The 16,879-nt window shown below is 47.3% G+C and overlaps 1 protein-coding gene across 5 annotated transcripts in view; it reads right to left on the bottom strand.

Moving 5' to 3' along the window:
• Nucleotides 1-16,879, bottom strand: part of gra (granulito) — a 242,581-nt gene that overhangs the window by 29,801 nt on the left and 195,901 nt on the right. The gene's annotated exons all lie outside the window — the stretch shown is intronic.

The raw sequence follows: 16,879 nt of genomic DNA, 5'->3' as shown, positions 1-16,879 counted from the left end.
CAGGTCTGACTGCAGTGTTAAACAAACATGCAGAACTCTTCAATGGGGAACTTGGGAGCATGAAAAAGATCAGCGTGAGACTGGACATTAAACCTGACAGCAAGCCGAAGTTTCACAAAGCCCGACCTGTACCCTATGCAATTAGGCCAAAAGTTGAGGCTAACTTGGAGGCCTTAGTCGAGAATGGAGTCCTGGAGCCTGTGAGCGTGAGCAAATGGGCCACACCCATTGTTCCTGTCCTGAAAAAGGATGGGTCTGTTCGAATCTGCGGGGATTTTAAAGTGACTATTAATCCGGTGCTGTCTGTGGAACAGTACCCTCTTCCCCTCATTGATGATCTTTTTACGGGCCTGGCCGGAGGGCAAAAGTTCAGCAAAATAGACTTATGCCAGGCTTATCTACAAATGCATGTCGATGACAAATCAAAGGAGCTGCTGACAATTGTGACACACAAGGGGCTATACAGGTACTGCCGCCTTCCGTTTGGAATTACGTCGGCCCCGGCTCTATTCCAAAGGGCAATGGATCAGATTTTGAGTGGACTGCCAGGAGTCCAGTGCTACCTGGACGACATCCTTGTCACTGGGACAAATGAGGATCATCTTCTGAACTTGGATGCGACACTACAACGATTGAAAGAGTACGGACTCAGAGTTCGTAAAGACAAATGTGAATTCTTTCAGTCTTCAGTTGACTACCTGGGGCATGTGATTGACGCTACTGGCCTGCATAAGGCGCCGTCAAAGGTCAAGACGATCGTGGAGGCCCCAGCACCCCAGAATGTGAGCCAGTTACGTTCATTTCTGGGGCTACTTAACTACTATGGGAAGTTTATTCCAGACTTAGCAACATTGCTGAAGCCGTTACATCAGTTGCTATGTCAAGGCAAGACATGGAAATGGACTGAACTGTGCAACGAAGCTTTCGCCCAAGCAAAGAAAGCATTGCTGAATTCGGAGGTCCTGACACACTTCGACCCAAAGCTACCCGTGCAGCTAGCATGTGATGCATCACCATATGGTGTGGGAGCAGTCATATCCCACATCATGCCTTCTGGTGAAGAGAAACCTATCGCCTTCGCATCACGCACCTTGAACAAGGCCGAGAGTAACTGCGCGCAGATCGAGCGCGAGGCCTTGGGAATCGTTTTTGGAATTCGAAAATTTCATCAGTACCTGTTTGGGAGAAGGTTCACACTCCTGACAGACCACCATCCATTGACTTCAATCTTCGGGCCCCACACCGGAATTCCGTCTCTCGCTGCAAGCAGGATGCAAAGGTGGGCTTTACTGTTGTCAGGACACACATACGACATCAAATATCGCAAATCAGACTTGCACGGCAACGCAGACGGTCTCTTGAGGCTACCCTTGCCTGTTACTCCCCCAGAGCCTCGTCAGCTAGACATCTTCTACTTTAGACAAGTGGAGGGAGCACCTGTCATTGCAGTTCAGGTGCGAAGGTACACCCGCAATGATCCAGTCCTGTCTGAGGTAATGGACGATGTCATTCGAGGGAGAGCGATAGGAGATTCTTCTAGTTTAAAACCTTACGTTTCAAAAAGAAATGAGCTCTCCGTCCAGGCAGGTTGTCTTCTTTGGGGACGCCGTGTCATCATTCCGCCACCTCTGAGGGAACCTATACTGCAACAACTTCATACAGGCCACAGTGGGATGGTTCAGATGAAGGAAATGGCAAGAAGCTACTTCTGGTGGCCAGGTCTCGATGGGAATATTGAGGAGAAAGCCAAAACATGTTCCCCATGTCAAAGGGTCCGGAATGTTCCACAGCTGGCAACCCTACACCCCTGGGATTGGCCTGCAGAAGTGCAGCAGTGAGTACATGTGGACTTAGCCGGTCCTTTCGAAGGGAAGATGTTTATGGTGGTTGTGGACGCTCATAGCAAGTGGCCGGAGGTCGCTGTGATGAAGTCTACCACGGCAGAGAAAACAATTGAGAAACTTGGTGAGATGTTCAGCCGTTATGGCTCACCGGAACAACTCGTAAGTGACAATGGTCCACAATTTGTATCACAGGAGTTTGCAACCTTCCTGCATGTGAATGGTGTCCAACACATCAGGTCTGCGCCCTATCATCCCTCTACTAACGGCCAGGCAGAAAGGTTCGTGCAATCTTTGAAGCATGCCTTGAAGGCATCGCAAGGTCAGGGCTCAATCCACCAACGTCTGAACAGCTTCCTGTTGTCCTACAGGAACGAGCCGCATGCCACAACCAAAACTTCCCCCGCTTCGCTCATGATGAAGAGGCAGTTGCGGACAAGTTTTGACTTACTCAAACCTCCAAGGGCAGAGCAGGTTGTCCATCGTCAACAACAAGCTCAAGTTGAAAAGAGAGAGAAAAGAGCCAAGGAGAGACGGTTTCATCCGGGAGAGCACGTCCTAGCTCGAAACTACAACACTGGACTGAAATGGGTTCCTGCTACGGTGATCGCGCAGACGGGCCCTGTGCCTTACACGGTTGAGACTGCTGAGGACGTCGTCTGGAGAAGACACACAGATCAACTGTTGCTAGGAGCAGAGACAGCCACACAGGCTCCAACGGCTGGTTGGCCTGAACTGTTTCCGAATGATACCGCAAACCAGCATCCTTTGCCACAGTGCTCTTCTCCAACACAGGAAGTCAAAGAGACTGTTCCACCTGTGCAAACTCCTGACTTTCAACTGACACAGGCACCTTCTCCATCCAGGCCTGTGTCAATGTCTACTGCTGTGGAAGCCAGCGATGACCGCCGGTATCCTGTCAGAGAGCGGCGGCCTCCAAGACGCTTGGATCTGTAGCTTTAGTAACTTACCCACAAGACTGGGGCAGAATAAACCCCAGGGTAAAGTCAGGGTTTGAGGCAGTCTACCTCTACCCTAGGTTAGTTGAGTGTATTGAAAGTAACTTACCTATTGAGGAATAATGTGGACCTTCCATTTAAGAGGGGAGGAAATGTTATGTATTGTGTGTTCTATTGTGTGTTCTCCTCCCACCTGTGGTGGCGCTGTCACAGGAGATAAATGGTTGGGTATTCTCTCGGTTAAGTTTAACTCTCTTTGTTCGGAACTTGCCAGAACTTCCTTTCCTTCCAATAAAGCACTTCATGTTTGAATCTCTGAGTTCTGAGTCCTAAATTGTGTCTAGGTAGAAAGGTACCGACACAACACTTCTAAGTATCTATGCTATGCAATCTCTGCACTCACTCCTTCATTCTCACTCAACCTCCACTTTTCTCCCTCATTGCAGGAAAAGAGAGCTCACAACAGGAGAGCGAGAGCCAGGACAGGAGGAGGGCCGCCCTCATTAGCCCAGTTCACCCCCTGGGAGGAAGGCGTCCTGGAGATTGCCGGGGCTGACCGAGATGTGGACGTTGGGGAAGGACAGACAGGAACATCCCCGCAAGCTGGTGACAGAATAGTTTTCCATCTCTCTCATTGGCATTGCATGAGTCACTGATAATGATTCTGAAGCAACATCATCTGGACTTATGATCATCTGCAAAATGCAATGTGCATGTAACCTTGGCATCACATCTCTAACTTTTTCCTTGACTCCCCCACAGGACCATCGAGAGCCCCCGTCCCCACTGTGCAGTTGGAAGAGCCTGAGCAGCCAGACTCCTCAGAGGAATCTGCAACTTCTGAGGGCGCAGCGTCAGCAGAAATAAGCGCACCCAGCACCAGCGCAGACACTCACACCTCGGTGGGACCTTCGGGGCATAGAGTAGAGTTGTCACCTGGTGTATCACAGCTCACAAGTGAGCATCAGCAGATTGTGGAGACAGGGACAGCGGTGGAGAGTCCTCATCGGAGGGCGCAGGACTCTGCCAGCTCGGCTCAGCTGCATGTCGACCCTCTGCCTCTGGGTCCATCCGTAAGATCAGAGGTGATGGAACTCCATGCACAGATGCAGGAGTCTCTGGCAGGTTTTGTCTCTAGGGTCGCTGCGAGTGTGGAGCGAATGGAGGAGTCCATAGCGAACATGAGCAGAGCCTTTGTGGAGTCATTGGCGCATGAACGCATCAACACGGAAAGGATGGCTACCTTCGTGGAAATGATTGCTACCTCCGTGGTAAGGCTGGCTATGGTAGAGGAGAGGAGGGCTACGGCCATGGAGGAGGTTAGTCGCCAGGGTATGGAAAACATGGTGAGTGTTCAGAATAGAATGACATCTCTTGAGGAGCGATGGGCATCTATTGAACAGAGAAACCAGACCTTCATGGAAGTCCTTCTGCGTAGGACTGCCATTGCAGATACGGGTCCCCATGGCCCCCCTGATATGCAGCAAGCTGCTCTCAAGCCACTTGCAGGCACTGAGGGGGACCTGACCCATGAGAGGGAGGTTGGTGGCAGACCTCAAGGAAGTGGAGGCTCCTCTCCAAGCACTCACACTTCCATGCCACCTCAGTCAGAGCCCCGCCGGAGTACACACCCAACGGAGATAGAGGTCTCAACCCCTGCACAGCCGCAGGAGCAGCAGACTGCTGGCGAGCCCTCACAGGCTCGCCACCCCAGAGGATGCCCGCCAAAGGTGTCGAGACAGGAGCAGCAGGAAAGTGAGCAAGGGGCCTCCACGTCTGCTGAAGCCACAGGGGAACCACTATGTAGGAGCACACGCAAGAGGAAAATAAAGCACTAATAGTCACAAGGGTAGTCACTTGAGTGAAATGCTGTGCATTTTGTGAAAATGCCATCAGTTGTGTGTTTTTCATAAAAATTCTGATGGCAACTTCTGCAGTTATGGCGTGTGTCATTTCGCGAACGGGGCTGGAGGTCCTCTAATGCCAAGAGGGGAAGGAAAAAAAGGCCCCCCATGCTTCTGGTAGGTGCCTCAGTTGAGGAAGCGCTGACTGAGGGTGGCGAGAGGGGTCTCGCAGGAGGTCACACTGGAAAAGTGTGTGAGGCTCCAACCTTCCACAGGTGTGGTTAAGCCTGGTAAAAGTTGCTCCAGACCTGAGACAACAAAGTCCTGCCACCTGCAAATGATGACTGATCAAATGTCCTCTTTAATGTTGGACCTGCAGCCGATAGTCAGCAAGCCAATAGTGTTCACGCCAGGTTTCACAGGCGTTATCCCCACCAGGCGCGTTTTATGTGGGAAAAGGGTTAAACAAGTAAGGGCCTGTGAAAATGGGATTATAACGGCCAATCAGTGCTGTTTAAGGGCCCTAAAGACCAGTCCCGCCTGTCGATCAGGCACACCTAGGTTAAAATGGCGTAGAGGCGGGAACCAGGCTGGGGGGGTCCCGACCCCCAGGTTTTGCGATTTTAACCCCCCGCACGCCTAAAAGCCCGCCTGCCGGCTGCGTTAAAATCGAGCCCTTTGAGTGCACTGGAATGCCAAAGCCATCTCGACTGGGGAGACTTCTGATCCTCACTTATTATAAGAGCTGACTGTAGATAAATGTGTGTAAGTCTACAGCGTGCAATTTTTTCACCCCAAAAAACTAAAACATTTCCCTACTGGTAGGTGAAACTAAACCTTGAATTTTCTGTTTGTGCACTATTCAAGGATTAAACATTTCTAGTGTTATTAAGTATGCTCATTTTCTTATGATTTTACTGGTTTTAGGATTTGTAATAAAACATGTTGTACAGCAGGCATTCCAACCATCATGGGTTATGCTAAGCAGCCATTTAATCTCCTGCAAGTCAACAGCACTAAGCAGACATTTAAGCCTCTACAAATGCATGGCAGCCCAGTTCAGCTATTTACTCTGCAATTTTGCTGTAGCATGGAGACTCCAAGGCAGAGATAATTATGATATGATGACCAGGCACAAGAGTTCTGAGGGCCAGAGAGAAAAGATGGAAAGGATGCATGGTTGAAAGGATAATTGACACCTCCTGAACCTGCAGAACCTGAAAAGAAAAAACTTGCATTTATATAGCTTCTTTCATGACCTCAGGATGCGCAAAGCGCTCCATAGCCTATAAAGTACTTTGTGAAATGTAGTCACTAATTTAGCATAGGCAAATGTAGCAGCTAATTTGCACACAGCAAGATACCACAAATAATGATCATATAAATAACCACAAAATCTTATTTTTAAATGCTATTAGTGGTCCAGGAGAACTTCTCCTGCTTGTCTTTAGATCTTTTAAGTCCAACTGAAAGGGCATACAAGACCTTCATTTTACTGGCAGCCCAAATCAAACCGCCCCACAGACAACACCCAGGGAAAGGCTGGCTAGGGAATTAGAGATCCCAAGACAGCAGCCCACAGCTCCGGGTTTTGAGGAGCTCTGGCAGCAAGGAGGGGTGGACAATGGGGTGGCAGGAGAACACCAGCAGGTCCAGCTAGGCAGGCGGGGACCAGGACCAGTGTACCCCCTCCAACAACGGAGGTACGGTCCGCCCATGAGGAGTGAGCCTGAGAATAGGAATCCTCAGCCCACAGCATGTTCGAGTTCACAGGCAAGCACTGTGGCTTGTGTGGGGGGAGGAGCCATTCATATTCAGAGTACGCTGTTTAAGCCAGGGAACAGGGAAGGAGAGTTCTGGGACCCCTGTAGAGCAGATCCAGTAGCAGAAATCTGGGACAAGGGAGGCACACAGGGGATAGTTTTGGCCCCAGGAAAAAGGCAGGTCCAAAATTCCCCAGTTAAAGCCACCTGGGTGAGGGAACATGAGTTTGCTGTCCATGCAAGTTCAAGTTCACAGCCTACAAAAACAGGAACTGTGACTTGTTTCCAGGGAAAAGCAGACAAACCCAGAGAGAGATTTGCACCGGCAGGCTGCCAGGTACATTATACAGTGCGGGCTATTTGGACATGGGGAGAAGGTTCCCAGCCAGCTGGGGCTGTGACCCAAGCTCAGGGTCCGCCAGCCAAAGTTTCCCCCATAGAGACACCCCTCAGAAGGTCTCAGCGGGTGCCCCAGCCTAAGAAAGCATGGTCACCCACTTTACAGTGGAGTAGGGCGGTCTCCCGAGCCAGGGAGAAGCCAGAGAACAGGGGTCCCCGCTCAACAGCCATAAGCTGCGAGGGACCAGAGACAGGAGGCAGTCCAGCTTCGCTGCAGCCAGCAGCAATCTGCGACAGTGCCAGAGATTAGACTGGCCGTCCGGAGACGGGCGGCATTTGTATTAAAGCTATGTGTGTGAATATAGCGTGTACCAAAGGTGTATTTTAAGTTTTGTTGATTTAACTAGTTTCAAGTTAAAGTGCAAAGAGTTTAAGTTTACATGTGTGCCAAATGTTTGTATTTTTGGTCCGAGGTCGAGGGACCCGACCATGTCTCCACCTAAGGCAGCAGGTCAGTGAGACCTGGCTGCATGTCCTTTTTAAGTTTTTGCAGGAGATGGGAAAATGAAGCAGCCATGTTCGCCCAGCCCGAGCTGGACATCGAATGAAGATACGGAATGTTGGGGATCACCTCGCCACTGGACGAATCCAGGAGACCCCGCAGCGATCTTCGGGAAAAACCAGACAGAGTCCGGAGGAATTTGCCTACTCCTCCTACGGGGAGGAGATGGCCCCAGCTGGGTGGGGCACGGCCCCCAACCCAGCACCATCCTGACCGAAGTTCACTTGCGGGAGACCTCGCTGTTGAGGAGTCACGATGGGGAAGCGCGGGCGCCTTGTGATAGGGACGCGTTCCCCGGGGGTGGGTGGTGATGGGCCGGGAAGATTGTATAGAGGAGGGGGAGACCCAAGAGTCGCGTGGGTGCGGTCGGGGGAGGGAGGAACTCACCCGGGGGCTCACGGGCAAAGAGGATAAGTGTGGCTGGGAAGGATGAGTGGGCGGTTGGATCAGTGTGGGGCCAGGGAGAGCCGCCACACAGGCACCCATCATTTTCTGCAGCCAGTCGAGGGAAGACGGGAGGGGGAGGGACTGGGAGTCATGAGATCCCATACTCCCCGGTCTCGGTCTGTGCTAAGGTATATTTTAAACATGAGGATTAACCCGCCTCCACAAAAGGACAAGGGAACAGCTCGGGGCTGGCGGAGCAGGCTGGTCTGTAAATCCATTCTGCCTGTTTTAAAGTTTAAGACTATCAAAGGGGGGTGGAAGGTACTTTTACTGCCCGAGTGGGAGGAGCAATACCCACTCGAATTTCGCGACCCATCATCGGCACGTGATGATCGGGGTTCATTTAAGCATGTTGTTTAATGATTTTTTGTATTTTGTGTTGCAGCCCCAAGTTGAGCAGAGGCGTAAGGTCCTCTCCGTGCTTGGGACCAGTTTGTGACAATTCCAAGTTGAGCAGAGGTGTAGGACTCTCTCCGTGCTTGGAATCATTTTGAGTACATTGTGTAACTAAGATTGCAACATTTTGTAATAACTTATGATGTAAAAAAAAAGTGATTGTAAATTTGATTTACACTGTATAATTTTACAAGCGTGTAGGGGTATGAGACCCCTTATTGAAAACTGAAGTATCTGTAAGATGCCTACCATACCATGGTTTTTTTCTTGAATTTAAGGGGAATAGACGGGACGGGGATCAGTGGCAGATAGCTATTAGGTAAATACAGGGGATGGTTGTTTGTGGGGGGTCAGAAATCATTGCTCATTTCTTCAAGAGGATACTACAAGCAAGCTGGAAGTATCCAAGGGCGGACTGTAAGAATTCACAATAATTTACAGTTCTGAAGATTCATTTTTGATTAAAGAATCCCTGGGCGATGTGCTTTTAAATTTCCAGGGATAAAAATGGCTGTCACCACATGGCCGAAAACAAAGGACAATGCTTTGTTTACAAAGCAATTGAATGCTATTAGCATTTGTTTGTATATCAAGTGGATACATCTAAACTGCAGAAGAGACTTTTGCACCTTGAATGGGAATCGCTCAAGATTTGAATGGGTTTTAAATCACCCAGCACTGGACAATAGAGCAGTTGTATCTCCCTTTTGTTTCAGCCCAGGAAGCTCCGGAAGACACATTAACCCAGTCTAACCACTTTGAGTTAGCCAATCACAGCTTTCTCTTGTGTATTGGACCCTTTTGGGTGGGGAATTTTGCACACAGCCCTTGCAAGGCAGAATGGCAGGACCTCACCAGGTATAAAAATAGCGGCTGAGAAGCTAGCTCTCTCTCTCTTACTTCGCTGGACCAAAGGTGAGCAGGGTGTTCTGACTCCTCAACAAGGCAACTTAGCAGGAGTTAAGGGGTGGTGATTTAAGGGTATTGCTAAGATTGTTTAAATAACATTGTAGCCATTGTATCCCTCGTTTTTGCTGTCTGCAACCCCCTGTTATATAGTTTTACTGTAATTACTGTGTTTGTGTGGTCTAGTTTATTCTTTTGATTGTAGTTTATTTAGGTAATAAAACTTGATTTTTTTCTCTCATCCAAACCACTTGTTCTGTTTTAATATCATTAATTATTAGTTCCTCCACTCAGAACTAAAGGAGGGGTAGCAATTCGTAACTGCTGTAATAAAATTGGTTTTATTGGAATTGGTCCTGCAAGACCAGGAAAATTTCTTTAAACCAGTTTAAAGAAGCCCCCAAATCCTTACATATGCTTCCATTTTCTGAATAAGTATGTTACATGGTACTTTATCAAAAGCCTTTGAAAGTCCATATATAACATCTACTGCAATACCTTCATCAGATCTCTCTGTTACTTCATCAAAGAACTCAATCAGGTTAGTCAGATACAATTTGCCTTTAATAAATCCATGTCCCTTGTTAACCCATGCTTCTCCAAGTGAGAATTAATTTTGTCCTCGACAATGGTCTCTAGTAGTTTTCTCGCCACTGACAAACTAATTGCCTGTAGTTACCAGTTTATCACCCTCCCCTTTTGTGAACAGAGGTGCAACATTTGTAATCCTCCAGTCCTCTGGCACCACTCCCATATACATGGAGGTTTGAAAGATTGTGGTCAAAGCTTCTGCTATCGCCACCCTAGCTTCCCTCAGCAACCTAGAATGTATCCCATCTGGACATGTGCAAACTTGGATATCCAATTCTCTATTCCTTCATCTAAGTAATTGATAAATATGGTGAGAAGCATTACACCAATCAGAGTATATAGCGTTTATCCCTACTCTGTCTCCTACCTCCCAACCAATTTCCTACCAGTGTTGCAAGGGTCCACTGCAATACACACCACCAGATTCCCAGCCAACTGGGAATGAAACTCCACAGCCAACCAGTATACGTACGCCAACAACATTCACACACACAATTAATTAAATAAATAGTGTTATTTCAATACTGTACTGATTATTCATGTGTCATTGGGTTGAATATAGAATCATAGAAAGTTACAGCACGGAAGGAGGCCATTTTGGCCCATTGTGTCCGTGCCGGCCAACAAAGAGCTATCCAGCCTAATCCCACGTCCCAGCTGTTGGTCCACAGCCCTGCAGGTTACAGCATCCCAAGTGCACATCCAATTACTTTTTAAATGTGGTTAGGGTTTTTGCCTCTACCACCCATTCAGGCAGTGAGTTCCAGACCCCCACAACCCTCTGGGTGAAGACATTTCCCCTCAAATCCCCTCTAACCCTTCCACCAATTACTTTAAATCTGTGCCCCCTGGTTTTTGACCCCTCTGCTAAGGGAAATAGGACCTTTCTATCCACTTTATCTTGGCCCCTCATAATTTTATACACTTCAATAAGGTCACCCCTCAGCCTCCTTTGTTCTAAGGAAAACAGACCCAGCCTATCCAGTCTTTCCTCATAGCTAAGATTCTCTACTCCCGGCAACACCCTTGTAAATCTCCTCTGTACCCTCTCTAGTGCAATCAAATCTTTCCTGTAATGTGGTGACCAGAACTGCACGCAGTACTCTAGCTGAGGCCTAACTAGTGCTTTATACACTTGAAGCATAACCCCCTGGCTCTTGTATAATATGCCACACCTAATAAAGACAAGCATTCCGTATGCTTTCTTAACCACCTTATCTACCTGGCCTGCTACCTTCAGGGATCTGTGGACATGCACTCCAAGGTCCCTTTGTTCCTCTACACTACTCAGTGTCCTACCATGTTAGCCCTCCCCAAATGCATTACCTCACACTTCTCCGGATTGAATTCCATTTGCCACTGTTCTGCCCACCTGACCAAGTTATTGATATCATCCTGCAGTCTACAGCTTCCTTCTTCAGTATCAACCACACAGCCGATTTTAGTATTATATGCAAACTTCTTAATCATACCCCCTATATTCAAGTCTAGTTCGTTGATATATACCACAAAAAGCAACGGACCTAGTACTGAGCCCTGTGGAACCCCACTGGAAACAGCCTTCCAGTCACAAAAACACCCATCAACCATTACCCTCTGCTTCCTGTCTCTGAGCCAGTTTTGAATCCAACTTGATACTTTGCCCTGCATCCCATGGGCTTTTAACTTCATGACCAGTCTGTAATGATCAGTAACATGTCATTCTAGAATGGTACACTAGGTGGAGCTGTATGTTTAGTAAGGGGCTACCCACAAGGCAGTAGTCAAGATGGATGCGTGTACATGAGTCCACATGGCTGAATAAATGACTAGCTCAAGCTAGCTGTTTATAATGAAAACGTCTATTTATTTATGAACATAACATGGTACCAGGATTGGTAACATCTGCTGAATATTGTGAAATGCGACATGGAGAATTTGAAGCCACCGGAGGATTTGAAACTCACGGGGAATGTTGACTGCAATTGGCGGACTTTCAAACAACAATTCGAACTCTACATTGCTGCCATCGGGTTCAGTACGAAGCCAGACGCAAGGAAAATAGCGTTACTGTGCACAGTTGCAGGCCCGCAGGCGATAGAGGTATTTAATACGTTTGTATTTGATCAAGAGGAGGACAGAGAAAAAATGGACGATGTGCAAAAGAATTTGATACACATTGTTCTCCCAAAAAGAACAAGAACTATGAGAGGTACGTGTTCCGTTCACAGACACAGCAGCAAAATGAGACTTTTGATAGCTTTGTGACTGATCTGAAACTGAAAGCACAGACATGTAATTTCTCGGAGCTGAAATCATCCATGATTCGTGACCAGATTGTGTTTGGTATTCATGATAAAAAAGTCAGGGAACGTTTGTTGAGAGAAACCGAACTAACATTGGAGGATGCTGTGAAAATATGCCAAGCCAGTGAGCTAGCTCAACAGCACGCAACGACTTTCAGTGAAATTAATAATAATGCGACTGTAATGAGTGACTGTGCTGCTGTCGGTGCTGTGTCCTACAAGGGGAAGAAACAGGGGCAGAACAGAAATGCAAAGCAATCGGAGGATGAAATTTTTAATTGTAAATGCTGTGGTTACCAGCACCAGTCAAGACAATGCCCAGCATTTGGGAAAATGTGCACAAAATGTAATGGAAAGAATCACTTTGCAAACAATGCTTTTCAAAAGTAAAAACAAAGAAAGGGAAACAAGTCAATGTGATTGAGGACACTGATTTAAGTGAGACATTTTTTTTGGGAATGGTGTCATGTGACAATATAGAAAAGGATACAGAAAATGTGCAGCCCTCAGGAATGGACAATGCTGAACATAACGTTAATGCAGTAAAAGAGGACAAATGGATGATGCCACTGCAGGTAAATGGAGCATTAGTTACATTGAAACTAGACACTGGGGCAAAAGCAAACTTAATCAGTATGAGTGACATTAAAAATATGAAAGAAAAGCTCAAAATACAGAAAAAGTCAGTACTACTGAAGAACTATAATGGACAGAAACTAGATAGCGTAGGTGTATGCACACTCAAAGTGACAGTCAAAGACGAAGTGCATCATCTCATGTTTTCTGTTGTGGCTGAAGGACTTGATTCACTACTAGATGACAAAGCTTGTGAGGACTTAGAACTGGTCAAGAGAGTCTACCGTGTAAACTGTGCCATAAGCAGACCAGATGACTCGGTGGATTCTGTAGCGAGTAATTTCCAGGATGTGTTCAAAGGATTTGGAGTTCTACCATTCACTTACAAGATCCAGCTAAAGGAGGATGCTCAGCCAGTGGTACATGCTCCACGGAGAGTTCCAGCAGCCCTGCGTGACCGGCTCAAGAAAGAACTGGACAGAATGACCACACTAGGAGTCATCAGGAAAGTCGAAGAGCCAACAGACTGGGTTAACTCCATGGTCTGTGTAAAGAAAAAGAACAAAGATCTAAGAGTATGCATGGATGCAAAGGACTTAAATGCAAACATAAAACGTGAACACTACCAGATTCCCAAGCGAGAAGAAATCACCAGTGAAATGTCAGGTGCCAGATACTTCGCAAAGCTCGATGCCTCACAAGGATTTTGGCAACTAAAACTGGATGAAGAGAGCACCAAATACTGTACCTTCAACACACCATTTGGCAGGTATTGTTTCCTCAGAATGCCTTTCGGGATAATATCTGCATCTGAAATCTTTCATAGAGCGATGGAACACATAATTGAAGGTCTGGAAGGAGTTCGGGTCTATGTTGATGACATCATCATCTGGGGCTCCACACTGAAAGAACACAATGAGAGACTGACTAAAGTGCTACAGAGCATACGCCGGAATGGACTGAAGCTCAACAAAGCCAAGTGTCAGTTTGGCGTCCAGGAAGTCACTTTCCTAGGAGATAATCTATCTGGTAAAGGAATAGAGCCAGATATGGAAAAAGTAAACGCCATACTTAAAATGCCCGACCCACTGACAAAAAAGGAGTGCTACGCATCATGGGGATGATAAGCTTCATTGGAAAGTTCATTCCTAACTTGTCAGCCAAGACAGCCTGTCTGCGAGACCTGCTAAATAAAACAAATGAGTTCGCATGGACAGAAAGACATGAACAAGAGTGGATGAACCTCAAAACAGTGCTGACAACCACACCTGTACTCACCTTCTTTGACCCAACAAAGAGAATCAAAGTGTCAATGGATGCATCAAAAGATGGCCTAGGCGCAGTCTTGCTACAAGCAGTGGGTGAAGATTGGAAGCCTGTTGCCTATGCCTCCAGGTCTATGACTGATTCTGAGTGTCGATATGCCCAGATTGAAAAGGAATGTCTAGGCTTGGTAGTTGGACTAGAAAAGTTCCATGGCTACATATATGGACTTCCCACCTTCACAGTTGAGACAGATCACTGCCCACTGGTTGCCATCATTAAAAAAAAATCTGAATGAGATGTCTCCAAGGATTCAACGATTCATGATGAAGCTGCAAAGATATGACTTTGAACTGATCTACACACCAGGCAAACACATAGTGTTAGCAGATGCACTATCGCAAGCACCCACAATGAGTCATGTGAGCTCTACTGAGGAAGACGTGGATGTTCATGTGAGTATGGTCACTGCTGCGCTGTCCATGTCAGACACAAAATCAAAGCAAATAGCAGAAGAAACAGTAAAAGATACAGGCCTAGAAATTGAGTTTTGGCGCAGCCAGGGCTTTAGCGCCGGAAGTTAGTGCCGGAGCTAAGTCGCGCTGGTCGGGCCCAAAATTCAATAGTTCTGCGCCCAAACGGCTGCCGGCGCTGCTGAGAGCTGTTTGCGCCTGAAAACTGGCACTACGCGCTGAATATCGGCGCTATTCCGGCGCTGCGGCGCCCGCTGCGGTGCGGCAGGTTCGGGAAGTGCAGGCCTCCTCCTTCCCTTAAGGAGGAGCTGCCTGCACCCGGCCGCGGCCCGCGAAAATCTTTTTAAAAATGAGCCCGGCACCTCGGACAAGTGCCGGGCTTGCTTCTGTTCCGGGGGGGGGGTGGGGGGGAAGTCCGGGGAGGGAGCTGCGGCCAGGTGGCCGGCGGGAAAGCGGCCGGCCGCCGCGGTGCCTTTAATGCGCCGGCGCAAAGTCATGTAAGACTCTGTTGCCAGAGTCTTAGTTGCGGCTGCCACGGGCGAGGCGGCCGCAACTGAATTTCGGCGCTGGGGCCCGTCGGCATGGCAACCGGGACGCTGCGCACACCGATGACGTCATCGGTGCCGGCGCAGCGTTACCGGTCTACCGCGGCGGAAGGGCCCCAGGCAATTTCGGCGCCGGCGCCAATTGCAGCGCTAGGCCCTCTAGCGCCGCAAAATCGGCGCTAAGGGCACTGAATTTCTAGGCTACAGTGTTACAAACAGTAATAGAGAACATTCATCATGGTTGGCCAAAAGGTTCCTGTCCAAAATACTATCACATCAGGTCAGAGTTAAGTGTCGCTAGTGGACTATTACTAAAACAGAACAGAATCATCATTCCACAGGCTCTACATCAAGACATGCTCAAAAGGATTCATGAGGGACACCTCGGAATTGAAAAATGCAAAAGGAGAGCAAGAGACACTGTTTATTGGCCTGGCATAAATAAGGACATTGAGAACGTGATAGGCATATGTGGGACATGTCAGAAACACCAAAACAAACAAGCAAAGGAACCAATGATAGTAGCTGACTTACCAACAGCACCATGGCAAAAGGTTGGTATGGACCTCTTTCATTTGAATGGTAAAGACTATCTAATAGTGATTGACTGCTATTCTAACTATCGTAGATGGCGCTGCTCTCAAGCACATCAGCAAGCCGTGTCATAATGCATGTTAAATCCATCTTCACCAGACATGGAATTCCCAGGATTGCCGTTAGCGACAATGGTCCGTGCTTCAACTGTAAGGAGTGGCAACAGTTTGCAGCATATTATGACTTTCAACACATCACATCCAGTCCTCTGTATGCTCAGTCGAATGGTAAGGCAGGGAAAGGTGTTCAAGTTCTCAAACAGCTACTGAAGAAAGCAACAGAAAGCAAGTCTGATCCTTATCTCACCCTGCTGAGCTACCGAGCCTCCCCTTTAGACTGTGGTTCTTCACCTGCTGAACTCCTAATGGGTCGCAAGTTGTGCACCACGCTACCCTGCTGTGCAAAAGAAAAGCAGAGTAAGGAACTAAGACAGAGACGTCAACTATTAAAGCTGAAACAGAAATCACACTATGACAAGTCATCCAAAACTCTGAAACCATTGACAAGGGATGATGTTGTCAGGATTGAGGATCCAGATGCATGGAACAGGAAAGCTACAGTTCTTGAGGAAGTAGGACCAAGGTCATACACTGTTAGAACTGAGGAAGGACAGATTCTCAGGAGGAACCGCCGTTCCCTCCTGAAAACACAAGAAACTATCCAAGAGCAAATCGATGACAATGCCACAACTGAATCTTGTCACTCACCACCAGAACAATCTAACACAAACACACATACAGGCTCTCATGAAAACACATCAGACTTACTTGTGCTGAGAAGATCCACACGTGAAGTAAAAAAGTCTGATATAGTTTTCTTTGTGCTCAAAGATTAAGTCTAATAAAAGAATGAAAAGCTTAGAGTTCATAAAGTAAAGCTTTGAAAATGTGTTGACTGTTGTGAAGATGTTTATGTCATTATGATTGATTGATATTGATTTTGTTTAACCTCTAAGGAAGGGGGATGTAATGATCAGTAACATGTCATTCTAGAATGGTACACTAGGTGGAGCTGTATGTTTAGTAAGGGGCTACCCACAAGGCAGTAGTCAAGATAGATGCCTGTACACTAGTCCACATGGCTGAATAAATGACTAGCTCAAGCTAGCTGTTCATAATGAAAATGTCTATTTATTTATGAACATAATAACACAGTCTGCCATGTGGAACCTTATCAAAAGCCTTGCTAAAGTCAATATACACTGCATCAAATGCACTACCCTCATCTACCCTCCTTGTTACCTCCTCAAAAAATTCAATCAAGTTTGTCAGACACGACCTTCCCTTAACAAATCCGTGCTGACTATCCTTGATTAATCCGTGTCTTTCTAAATGAAGATTTATCCTGTCCTTCAGAATTCTTTCCAATAATTTTCCCACCACCGAGGTTAGGCTGACTGGCCTGTAATTACTCGGTCTATCCTTTTCTCCCTTTTTAAACAAGGGTACCACATTAGCAGTCCTCCGGCACCACACCTGAAGCCAGAGAGAGGATT

This window comes from Somniosus microcephalus, chromosome 7 (assembly GCF_052327205.1).
Source record: "Somniosus microcephalus isolate GS21.2 chromosome 7, FLI_Smic_1.0, whole genome shotgun sequence".
In the NCBI taxonomy this organism is placed as follows: Eukaryota; Metazoa; Chordata; class Chondrichthyes; order Squaliformes; family Somniosidae; genus Somniosus; species Somniosus microcephalus.
The sequence above is the reverse complement of the archived record's forward strand: the minus strand, read 5'-3'. Positions and strand labels throughout refer to the sequence as shown.